The sequence below is a fragment of the Sus scrofa genome, chromosome 13 (genome assembly GCF_000003025.6).
Source record: "Sus scrofa isolate TJ Tabasco breed Duroc chromosome 13, Sscrofa11.1, whole genome shotgun sequence".
Classification (NCBI taxonomy): Eukaryota; Metazoa; Chordata; class Mammalia; order Artiodactyla; family Suidae; genus Sus; species Sus scrofa.
In genome coordinates this window covers 81,132,395-81,145,303 of record NC_010455.5, presented here as the reverse complement: position 1 = coordinate 81,145,303, position 12,909 = coordinate 81,132,395, and the positions used below count along the sequence as shown (strand labels likewise).

The following is a 12,909-nucleotide window of genomic DNA, read 5'->3' as shown; positions in this document are numbered from 1 at the left end:
TGAGGTTCTCTACTTACTTCCAAGGACTCATCCAAATGTTGCTTAGTGCCCCCTATGTAAACAGTCATGATGTTACATGCATATCACGATTTTCATCCATGAGAAAGCAGATATTGTGAGCCGGTATTGAAAATAAAGATAATTACACAGAAGACCTTTTTTAAGCACTCCTTGTCATTAGACAGCATCTAGCAATCACACAGCAAATACAAGAATAACGAACAACTCCAACATTTTGTTAAAACCCAAAGACATCTTGCACACCATTGAAAACCCAAAGCTCAAAAATATTAAGCTGGAAGTTTCCACAAAAGACATTAAAGGAAGAAAGAAAAGATGAATAAGGAGGAAGTAATGGAATTTAACTGTAAGTAGAAAAATTCATCCTCGCCTCAGGTTTGAAAAGAATACATATCACAGCGGCAAATGGGAAATGACAAACCTCCCATCAGAAACATGACTTTTCATTCTCATTGTGGCACATTCACAACTTTCCCAAGGATTTGACTCAAGAGAGCCAGAAGAAGAAAAAAGGAAAAGACAAATGAATTGGAAATGACCTCATCTATTATCTATAGCCACACGGAGGAAATAATGCCTTCCCAAAGCTGGGCCATGGATTAGCTGTCAAATAAAACACCTATGTATAAATACTTGACCTAAGCACAAAGCATTAAAGTAATTTCAGCTACATACGGTCTGAGGAAGTCACTACTTGTGTGAAATTAGCAAGTGGGTAGATAGAGGTCTCCACACTGGGCTTTCTTTTCCTGATCCCAAGGTCTGTTTAAATAACTTTTCTAAAGAGAGCCTAACACAATAAAAGGAGGCTGAAAAGCTATGAACAGAGGATGTGTAAAAGAGGAAATTAAAAATGTGATTAAGCATTGGGGAAAGTGCTCAATCAATAATGAAAGAATAGCAAATTAAAACAAAGATGAAATGATTTTGAGACTAACACAGAAAAATATCTAGTAATATTCAGTGCTGGCAGGATCTGTGAAAAGGTAAGCACCTCAACACCATTAGGGGGAAAGGAAAATGACACCTCTGAAAAGAATATATGTGGAGAGTCTCAGAAATGTTTATATCCTTTGACCTAGCAATTTCTCTACTGGGACCTCATCTTAAGGAAAGACTCTGAAATGGAGAGTGATATTTTGGCACAAGAGTGATGACTATAATACTTTTAAAATATTTATGTTTATATCTGCAAAGGTTTGGAAACAACCTACACGCTCAACAGCGGGAGAATCGTTCATTAAATTGTGACACATCTATATGTCAGAACAGTTTGCAGCCATTTAAAACCACATTCTCAAGACACTCTTAATGGGCATCGGGATATTTAAGATTATACAGGAAAATAATTTTCTACATAGAATGTGATCTCATAGCACACACACACACACACACACACACGCACACCCTGCTACACATAAAATACTGGAAATAAATAGGCTGAAATACCAACAATACTTGCCACCCCCTCCCAGTGAGACTACCAGTGACTTGAATTTTTTCTTAATAAACAACTGAACAATAATGAATTTAAAATACAAGAAGGTACTCTCATGACATTTATGATCTATGATAAATATTTTCCATCATTTCTCCAAGTAATATAAGATTTTCCTCATTACATAGGCAGACTGTGTTACTGTTGTCTAGTCCACTGCATTGTGGTTTTTTACTTATCACCTAAGCATTTTCCCTTATTAAATCAGTCTAATCCCTTAAGTGATCCTCAGAGACTATTCCACTTGCAGCATGCGCCAAGATCTATTTCTGGAGCATACACTTAATTCTTATAGAGCCTTTCTTTAGTTTGAAGCAAATGTGCTTTAAAAGTTTGAAACTGATCCTCTACACCCTTGGTCAACACTTCCAGTGAACACTGAAGAGTTTCACGAACACATTCATTTATTTGAAAAATACTTACTAAGTGCCCAATCTCTGCCTTTCTACACTACACATACTGCTCTTGAAATCTTTAGAAGCTTGTCACCCCAGCCACACCTGGGAGTGAGACATTCAACTTCCAGCATGCAGCATGGAGTTAGACATAGAACAAACACACGCCTGGTGTGTGGAAAGACATGTACTTCTTATACCGAAATGCAAATGAAAAACAAACAGAAATAAAAGCAAAAATAAACCAATGGGACCTAATCAAACTGACAAGCTTTTGCACAGCAAAGGAAACCAAAAAGACAACTTACAGAATGGGAGGAAATATTTTCAAATGATGCAACTGACAAGGGCTTAATGTCTAGAATATACAAGCAACTTATACACCTCAACAGCAAAAAAGCCAACAACCCAATCAAAAAATGGGCAAAAGACCTGAATATACAGTTTTCCAAGGAAGATGTACAGATGGCCAACAAGCACGTGAAAAAATGCTCAACATCACATATTATTAGAGAAATGCAAATCAAAACTACCATGAGGTACCACCTCACACCAGTCAGAATGGCCATCATTAATAAGTTCACAAATAACAAGTGCTGGGGGGGTGTGTAGAGAAAAGGGAACCCTCCTGAACTGTGGGTGGGAATGCAAGTGGTACAACCACTATGGAGATCAGTATGGAGGTATCTTAGAAATCTATACAGAGGACTACCCTATGACCCAGCAATCCCACTCTTGGGCATATATATGGACAAAACTTTCCTTAAAAAAGACACATGCACCTGCATGTTCATTGCAACACTATTCACAATAGCCAAGGCATGAAATAAACCCAAATGTCTACTGATAGATGATTGGATTAGGAAGATGTGGCATATATACACAATGGGATACTACTCAGCCATAAAAAGAATGAAATAATGCCATTTGCAGCAATACGGATGGAACTAGAGACTCTCATACTGAGTGAAGTAAGTTGGAAAGAGAACGACAAATACCATGATATCACTTATATCTGGAATCTAATATACGGCACAAATGAACCTTTCCACAGAAAAGAAAATCATGGACTTGGAGAATAGACGTGTGGTTGCCAAGGGGGAGGGGGAGGGAGTGGGGTGGTTGAGGAGCTTGGGGTTAATAGATGCAGACTATTGCCTTTGGAATGGATTAGCAATGAGATCCTGCTGTGTAGCCCTGGGAACTATGTCTAGTCACTTATGATGGAGCATGATAATGTGTGAAAATAGAATGTGCACTTGTATGTGTAACTGGATCACCATACTGTACAGTAGAAGAAAATTGTGTTGGGGAAATAACTATTAAAATAATAATAATAATAATAAATAAATACAAAGAAGAAAAAGAAAAACAGACAGTTCATGACTGAGCCAGAGAAGGAGAAGCTGCAATAAAACTATTTAAAAGAAACAAACAGTGTCTTACAAACATTAAGTGCAAGGGGTCTGATGAGATTTTAGTTAATGATATTTCTTTGGCTGGCTTTCTGTTGTACTGAATCAAATGGAAGTTTCAGACAACAGAAAACTTTAACCTGAAAACAAGGGAAGAAGTGTATAGTCTTGAGAAATACTCTTTCCCAGCACGTCAGATCCAGCTTATGTTCTTGGATATAAGGCAGGGAAGACAGAGTGAAAATACCAACCTGAAACTCATTCTGAAGGATGCCAAGGCAAATGACCACTTCTGAGCTCCTACTAAGGGCCTGGCTCAGAGTGACGGCAATTTCTCATGTCATGTCACTCAATCTGTACAACTGACCCAGTGACACTGATGAGATGGTACTCCTTTTACTGAGCTCAGAGAGGGGAAGGATCAGATGTCCATTCATTTGGTGAAACAGGTTGTAACCATTCAAATACACACTGTCCTCTAGGAATTAGTTTGATTGTGAAGTTAAAACACAGCATTCTTAAGGTTTCTTTTTGGAGCAGCATGGCTCAAAATGAAGTTTACAGTCTACCTTCTTCAAAGGGGGGATAGGAATCCACATTTTGAGAGGTCCCAGTGCCAGCAGAAGATCAGGGTAAGAATGGGTGGGTGGGCTCTTGTGGATATGTTTAAGGAAAGGTCTCTCTTATGTTCATCTGTCTAGAACTAACTTTGACCTAGAAATAGAAGTGGGGTGGATGGGGAGTTTAGTGTTGGTAGATGCAAACCTAGTACCTTTAGAATGGGTAAGCAATGAAATCCTACTGTTCAGCACAGGGAACTATATCCAGTCTCTTGGGATAGACCATGATGGAAGATAATGCAAGAAAAGGAATGTATATATATGTATGAAAGGGTCACCATGCTGTACAGCAGAAATTGACTCAGTGCTATAAATCAACTCTCCCCTAATAAAAAATAAATTTGATAGAAATAGCTTTGTCATCTCACACTACCTATGAACTTATCAGCAAAATGTGGGGAAAGGAAATATTTGTGTTGACAGAGATCTAACTTGTACACACAAACATCAGTTTTCCAGATTCAGGATTTAAGGATCTTGAGTGTTTTCAAACCCATCTGAATGTCCTGGGTTACGTACATGGAGCTGATAATTTCTGTTCTTAAAGTTTGAGCTGGAGTTGAAAGAATGGGCATCAGACCTCTGGTCACGTGTCCAGTTTCTGGGAACAAGTAGGTACATGGCCAATAGATGCTGAATATTTTTATCCCTCAGTGCTCTCACAATAACCTGGAAATAAAGGATCTGCCCTGCCTCATGCACAAGGATAACACCAGGACCACATGGGGCATATCTGAAGGCTCCTCAGTTCTTAAACTATTTTAAATCACAGCCTTTGCAGTTTTATAAATGACACGGCCTTGCTTCCCATACAAATACACCAATGCACATACACAAATATTGTACCCACAATTATTTCAGACAGTTCATGAAATTCCTGAAGCCACGATGAATCCTAGATTGAGAAACTGTCTCATAAATTACTTATGGGAAACTCTTATAAACTTCCTCTCCACGAAGCCCAAGACCACCTCATCCCTACTCTCCTTCTTGCAGGAAGCCGAGATTATTTCCATCCCTTAAATAAGGTTTGCAAAGACATGCATCTCTCCCCAGATCTGCGATGTATTTGCAACGAGAGATGGGAACATGGGAAATCTGCAAATATCTTCTAAAGAGTCCCTCATTACCTATTTCATGATTTCTAGGAGAGAATGGGAGAGATATGCCCCAATTAAGCAAGGGACCCACGATTTCTGCCCCAAGGATAGTTCCAAAGGAGACAGAATGTGTCTCCATGATGGCTGTGAAAAGTTACCCAACTGCCCCCAAGAATGGTCTGCCTGTGGCTCTGAGCAGAACTGACAGCCCAACCCATCACCAGGCATGGAGGCTCTGACTCCAGGAGTGTCACTCAATCAGACCCCCACATCTGTCAGGAGGATGACCTGGCAACAGTTGAGTCTCGATGGTGCTCTACCTGCAGGAAAAATCTGAAGACTGAAACTCTTGGTGCACCCCTGTCTTCTGGGATCCTAAACTTTTGATCTCCTTGTAATGAAGAGAATTCTGCTAAGGTCTGTCTCAGAGAAGTGATCCCTGCTCCTGGCAGATCTAGAAATAGCCCTTCCACTTCCTGTTCCTGGCTGCATTCTTGCTCAGCACACCCACCCTTCCTTGGGAGGAGAGGCTCGAACACCTACCTGTCAGGGGTCTCTACTTGTGGTCTCTCTGGCTGCACTGTGCTGCTGTTGTTATTGTTTTTTTCTTTTTTGGCCACCCCAGGGGGAGTTCCTGGGCTAGGGATCAGATTCAAGCCTCAGTTTTGACCTAAGCTGCAGCTGTGGCAATGTGGGATCCTTAACCCACTGTGCAGGGCTGGGGATTGAACCAGCATCCTGCACTCCCAAGATGCCACCAATCCCATTGTGATACAGTGGGAACTCCTGCACTATGCTGTTTTGAGTTAGTTTTTTCTTCTTACCACTGCACCTGGGCTAGGGTTCCATTTGGACCTGTACCTGAAGTCTGTGCAACAGCCACAGAAACACTAGATCTGAGCCACATGTGACCTATACTGCAGCTTATGGCAATACCAGATCCTCAACCCAATGAGCAAGGCCAGAAATCAAACCCAAATCCTCATGGAGACAATGTCAGGTCCTTCACCCACTGAGCCACAAGGGGAACTCTGTTTTGAGTGTTCTAAGTGAGTTATAAAAGAGCACTTAAACAAACGACTATGTAACATCATAAACAAATGTAGCTTCTGCCAACACTAATTAGAGGCATCAACTCATTGGGTCCCACCTGCACAGCACCCCTGAGCTCAGAGCGGCTGCTAACAAGAACCTGGCAGTGATCACAGCAGGGCTCAAGTGCTGCCCTTGACTAGCCCCTATCTTACATGGGCAGCCTACTCTTTGCCCATGACCAAGATTTGCTGACTCTGTCTTTGCAACTATAACCATAACCTGGAATCTGTTGTCCTCCATCCCTCTCCATCCCTCTGCCTTGACCTTGGATAGGGCTTCCACTGTTCCTTGACTGGTGTACCTGGACTATATAGGGAGTTGGAAGGATCCCAGTGATCAAACTCATGTGTATACAGACTTAGGCAGAGCTGCACATTTGGCCAACAATGAGACATTTTAGACTGGGGTTGGGAGGGAGATGCAGGGATTGGTATTAACTTAGCACTTTGGCCTGGCTTTCATGGAGACACACCAGCCAGCACCAGCAATCACTGGCTATCATAAAATTGGCTGGGTCAGGGCTGAAGAGAAGCTCAGTGGCTCCCTCAGCTGCCCACATGTCCCTTCCTGAGGCTGAGTTCCAGCTGCAACTTCCCTGAACAACATAATCAGCTCAGCAAGACGCATCTGTGCCTCACGCTTTCCTAACATGCTGACACCTTCAAGATTCTCCTTCCCACGATCCTCTGCAGACATGCTTCTCAAATTTCCCCATAATCCAGATGGTTCAGAGCACTTGTTAAAATGCAGATCCTGATCCAGGAGTGTGGGCTGAGGTTCCATGTTGCTAGCAAGCCCCCAGATGAGGCCCCTGCTGCTGGTCTGAGGACCACACTTTGAGTAGTGAGTGTCTCTAGGTGCTAGTTTAGGACCTCAGACAAAAGTGGGCTGCATACATCCCTACACAAGATGGGATTTTTAAGCCTGGGGCTTGATTCTACAATCTGCTCCCTCTTTTCCCCACTGTCCACGAAGCCTGCCTCCTGATCTCCTCATTTCTGCCCTGCTCTCATCTATCCCCTCAATTCTGTTTCCAAGGCTTGCTTTATAATAAAACCCATATCTCATTGTGTTGTTACTGACCTGGGTTCTTGGTCTTCCTTAATCAAGAGGAATTGATAAGAGGCTAGACAAGAAATTTAGGCAAGGCTTTATTGGGACCCCTACTGCAGTATGGGGGGAGTGAAAACAAGCAACAGGTTCCCTTGCTTGATAGCTCCCTGAAGTTGAGGAGGGGGTGAGCTCGTTCCTTATATGGGATGAGGGTAGCAGTGGGTTCAGGGGTCAGACCAGAGGGTGGCTTAGGTAATCCACTCACCTCTTTGGTGATGCTGTGTGCAGGGGGCATATATAGTACCCTGCTTTTGCTCTGGGCTTTTCAGAAGCAGCAGTTGGTCTTTTTCTCTTTTCTTTTTTTTTTTTGTATCTTATCGCCCGTAATTTGCCCCAACTGCACATATATGTAGTTATTTTTAGGCCTTCACTTGCTTTGTATTTGTTGCTCAAGGAGATGTTTATCTAGGTGTAAGCATTGCAGCCACTGCAGCAAAAGGTCTCAGGTCCAGCTTGTCTCAGTATCATTCCCTTGCTTGAAATTCATCAGTGTTGCTCTGCTACTAACAAATTTCTTAGGGTGGCATCTGCGGCTTGTTAGAACCTAACTCCATCTCCCCACAAGTGTCTTCATATCCTGAGCTGCTGCCAAAGCAAACAGGCTGTGGTCCTGGGTGTGTTGTGGCTCTCAGCCTCCAGGCTTTGAAACCTCCTCCTTCCAGCTCCCCCCACTCCCACCCCCAGCCCCCCAATGCACCTGAGCAACTCTTACGCCTTCTCCCAGGCAGGGCTCAGATTCCACGACGGCCAAGTACCAGGCCAGGCCTTTGTGCTGTCTTCTCACTTCTATGTTTCCCTCTCTTGACAGCATTCCATAAAGGTGGGAACTGGGTGTCCTTTCCATCATAAGCACAGTGTACTGTTGACAGCACAGACCATGGGGCTTGGCTCAGAGAAGGTGCTCAGTAAGTCTTCGAGGGAGATGGAAGGAAGGAGGTGGGGGAGGAATGGAGGGAAGGAGGGAAAGAAGGAAAGAGGGAGGGAAGGGGCCAGCAACTGCCTTTGGTGACTTTCCTCTCCACCTGTCACCCTAGTCAAGGAACCAGGTGTCAACTAACAGGCTAGAGAAGAGATGTTGTCTCCAAATTTCATGAAACATTTTGAGCTTTTCCTGCCAAAATTTTGAAGAAAGCAAATTAGCTCTTCAGACTCTTAGTCACAAAACATTCATTTAATAACTAGGCAAACTATCAATGTGTAGAAACAGATGCTGAATAAATAATATAGTCCAGAAAAAATGTGATAGTAGAAGCTACTTATGATGATTCTTTTTCAAAAGTTTTCATAAATGTCGAGCTCAGTGGCCTTGCCCCAGAGGAGATGGCAAATTTTAGTACTGAGAACGATGAAGTGACCTTCTGGTAATGCCACTCATTACCTCCTTCTTTCCTTCCAAAGTCCGTGCCTAAATGCCTACCACGTCGGACTCAGAGAGGTCTGGCCAGGAAAGATGTGGTGCTGGCACCCAGAGGGGATCTCGCACCCATGTGTCCCCACACTCGGGCAGCCCGAAGGAGTCACGGGAATATATGCTTGGCAGAAATGTCACAGGGTGGTGGACACATCTGCGACACGGAGTACCCATCAGTGGGGAAAAGACTCTTTTCGGAATTCGTCTGCTTAAGAATCTTTTATAATTCCATGTTGTCAGTTGTGGATTTATTAAAGGTCACAAAAAAAGCAATATTCTTTCCCACTAAAAAACCAAGCTTTGAATTAAGGTCTGCCTAAAACCACATTTCACATTAATGAAGACTATATTATGAAAATGGATTTTTAGTTTTAGCGATTTACTCTCAAGTTTGGGGAAAAGAGTGATTAATTAAAGCGAAGGCTTTCCTTTCTTTTCTCCCCCTGGGTGGGTTTTCACACCCATTCAGCCTAATTACCCCTGGCCCAAGGCCTACCCTGTGGCCGCTGAGTGCAGCCGGGCTCTCCCTGTGTGTGCGGAGGAAGGTCTGGCTGCTACCCTAGAGGCTGGGGCTCTTACAGAGACAGTGGTTCCCATGCCACTCCAGGAAGGCCTGGAGCAAACGGCATTCCATTAAACAGATATGTAGAGTAATTAAAATAGATTTTTCTCATTTTTTCCCCTATCAAAACTTCATGAAGCATTAGCCCCAGCCTCCCCAAAAGGCGCAGCCAAACAGTTGTGACACTCAGCTGGAACTGCCTGACGTGGAAATTGCTAGCTGATTCTCCTTTCCATCGTCAGAGTTGGGGCACATTGTTTGGAGGGCCCTGGAGGAGTGTGTGCCCCTGGAAAGTAGAACCAGACCGGCTCGCTCAGTGTTCCTAGAACCCTGCACAGTGTGGGCGCCAGTGAACTATGCTGAGGGAACACATGCTCGCTGAGACACACTTGCTGTCGCCCCTCAATGTCTGGTTGCTGGATAATGTCTCTCTCCCCAGGATGTTGTCTGTTAGTCTTGTTTGGATGTTTCCCACCATAGCACAGACTATTCCCACTGTTTCCCATAAAAACTGAGGCAGGCTCTTTGCCAAGCCGACTGAGTTGATCTCTGAAAATGGATCGCAATTCACTTGATCCAGAAAATCCCACAAAATCAAGTAAATCAAGAGGTTCAAATCTTTGTGTTCACTTTGCGAACACCCAGCTAACTGCCCGGGCCATTGGCTTTGCCTGTGCAATAAGCCTGAGAGATGTCACTGAGCGATGTATCTGAGAGATGTCACTTTATAGAAGCAATGGGGTGCCACTCTGTCCTTACAATGGTAGAGCTGGCAGATGTGCCCAGGTGAAACAGTGGGACTGGACACAGGGTCAGGGGCCCCAGAAGAGTGCTGTTTTCGCTGCAGATGCTTAAAAGTGCAGAGAGTAATGATAAACTTAAGGGTTGGGAGGTAGGGTCATGGATCACATCCAGGTAAACAAAGCCACTCTATTTATAGAACTTGAGGTCGGATTAGCCCACATGAACTCTGCCTGTTGCATTGAGATGATCTTTCCTAAAGAAGAACAGATTGTTCCTAGACCCCAAGAGGATGTTGCATGGAAGAAAAAGATACCCTAGAAGAAACTGCTGAAACAAAAACTTATGGCCCAGGAATACATTCAGCATAAAATAAAAGCAAATACATGTTGAAAACATTAAGGAGGTAGCTTTTGAAAGGGCCTCTTGCTATTTCTTAAATTGACATGGTTCCTGGCTAGCACCTAAGGTCACACTGCTCTCTCTCTGGACTATCCCTGCGAGCCGCAGGCCATAAGCCAGGATACAGCCTGTGTTGGTCCCCATTCTGTTGGTTCTGTTGCCCTGCAGGGCGAGGCTCTCTGGTGACTGTCTGAAATCTTTCCAAGCTCCCCCTTGACATCTCCTGTCCTCCCAAGGTCCCTCATCTGGACCCACGAGTTATAGTTGTTCCCAAGAATACTGAGTAAAATGAAGATATCTATAATTTAGTACGTGACAGGAAAGGAAATAGGCTTTCATGCCAGACTACCTGGGCCACAAAGTAATTCTCCCTTATGAATTTCCAAAGCCTTAATGTTCTCATCTGTAAAATGGAGATAATCAGGCCCTAAGGTTTGGAAGCCAATTGAATTGGATAAAATCAGCAAAGTGCCAATACTGTATCTGGAACATTATAGGTACCCCGTATGGAAGTCATGTGCTGTTATCCCAACCAGCTAGCCTAGGTCATGTCAGAAGCCATAAGCCTTGACCACTCCCTGACCATTTCTTCCTGAGAGTTCCAGCCCCCAAAGCTATATGGTGCCCAATAAGCCCTCTGCAGAGCGTCTGCTCAACCCTCAGCCTTGTCAGACTTCTTAGGCTATAGGCTGGGCACGCCTGCTAATATGCTTGTGTGAGCTGCAGGGCAATTGCTCCAGCTAGAACATCTGTCTGTGTCAATTTATCTTCATTTTAGCTTAGATTTTCAGCTGTACTTGTTTGAACAGAGAAATAACTTTGGAGGCAGGACAGTCTCTCTTGAGGGTCTGTCCATTGAAGTGGACATCTTAACAAAGGTCTGGCTTGGCTTTCACAAGCTGGCTGGCGTCTCAACCCCTCTGTGGCTCCAGGAATTGTAAGGACCTACTTAGGAGAAGAGGGGTGGGGGAGTGTGTGTGTGTGTGGGGGGGGACTGTGGCTGCCAGCAAGGAATCAAAGACCCCCAGGGGTAAACTCTTCCTCAGGCCCCTTCTCTCTTTCCAAAGATACTATGGTGATTCCTTTTGCGTCATCTTAACTGGCCACGGGGTATCCTGATTAAACATTACTTCTGGCTGCATCTGTGAGCGTGTTCTCAGAGGAGATGGGTGTTTTGAGTTGGCAGATGCGGTGCATTAGATTGCCCTCCCCAAAGGGGGTGGGCCTCACCCCACTCTTTGGGACCCAAAGAGACCAAAAGGCAGAGGAAGGATGAATCCATCCCTTTTTTCCTGCCTCATTGATTGAGCCAGGACATCTCATCTACTCTGATCCCTGGGCTGGGATTTACACCCCCAGCTCCTCTGGTTCTCAGACCTTCAGTCTTGGACTGAATTAAACCACCAGCTTTTCCTGGGTCTTCAGCTTGCAGAGAGCAGATCGTGAGACTTCTCAGCTTCCACAGCTGCATGAGCCAGTTCATTTTCTCTCTCTCTCTCTCTCACTCTCTCTCTCTCTCACATACACATACACAAGTTCTGTTTCTCTAGAGAACCTAATACAGATACTGAGCTGAAACAAACAAATTTACAAAGTATCAGAACTAAAAGATCTTCTGGAAGTCATCTGATCCCCAGCTCTCATTTCAAAAGTGGGCAAAGGGTGGCCCAAGGAGGGAAAGTGACTTGTCCAGGGTCACACAGTGACCTGGTAGGAGTGGGAGGACCCAGGTTGAAACCTGACCTCCAAATCTGTGAAATGTAGCTCCTTCCATCTCCTGTGTGCACAGTTTATAATAAACTAATCTTCAAACACTATGGAAACCCTCAGTTGGAGGAATTTTATAAGGACACCTTTGGTTCATGTGCTGATCCTGCACTGGTGTGAACAGGGGGAATTGCTGTGGTCAGACCTCAGCCCCCGCAGACATGTGATGAGCTGACATCTGAGAGTCCCTGGTGCCTCAGCCCCTCCCTCACACCCTAGCATTTTAGCCATCCCCCTTCTGATGCTGACAGACATCCTCTCAGGTGCTATAGCTGCAAGTTCTCAGAGAGTCTCACATGCACTGGAGGGCAAGGTCACATAACTCATCACAGCCCAGGAGAGGTCTGCTGCCCACAGCATCTGAAGAAGAGCCTTAGTTTCTCTTATCTGTTTCCCTCATCTCTGCCCAAACTAGCCTCCTCCTCTTCCCCATCCCCCCTTCCTCCCCCTCCTCCTCCCCTGCCTCTTCCTCCTCTTCCCCCTCTCCCTCTCCCTCCTCCATCCCCTTCTCCAGGCTTGGGGCTGCAGCTCTGCAGCCCCAGCCACCACTGCCTGCAGGAATCAAGACAATGTGCCTTGTTCCTCATGGGTGGCTCTCCACCATGGGGCCCCTGGGCAGCACAGCTTTTGTCCCTACTTCAAAATGGCCCCTTTGGCTTCACTTACACCCTATTTTTGTGTGGGATGTTAATCAAATGCTTTGCTCTGCTCAAGGAATGGACAGCATCACCTCTCATCTCCTCTCAGACACCCGTGACCATTTTCCTTT

General features: G+C 44.6%; 1 protein-coding gene and 1 pseudogene across 1 annotated transcript in view; one reads left to right on the top strand and one right to left on the bottom strand.

The window, feature by feature from the left end:
- CLSTN2 (calsyntenin 2) overlaps window positions 1-12,909 on the bottom strand; it is a 672,110-nt gene that overhangs the window by 316,045 nt on the left and 343,156 nt on the right. The window lies entirely within an intron of this gene.
- On the top strand, window positions 7,703-11,284 carry LOC110256509 (annotated as a pseudogene).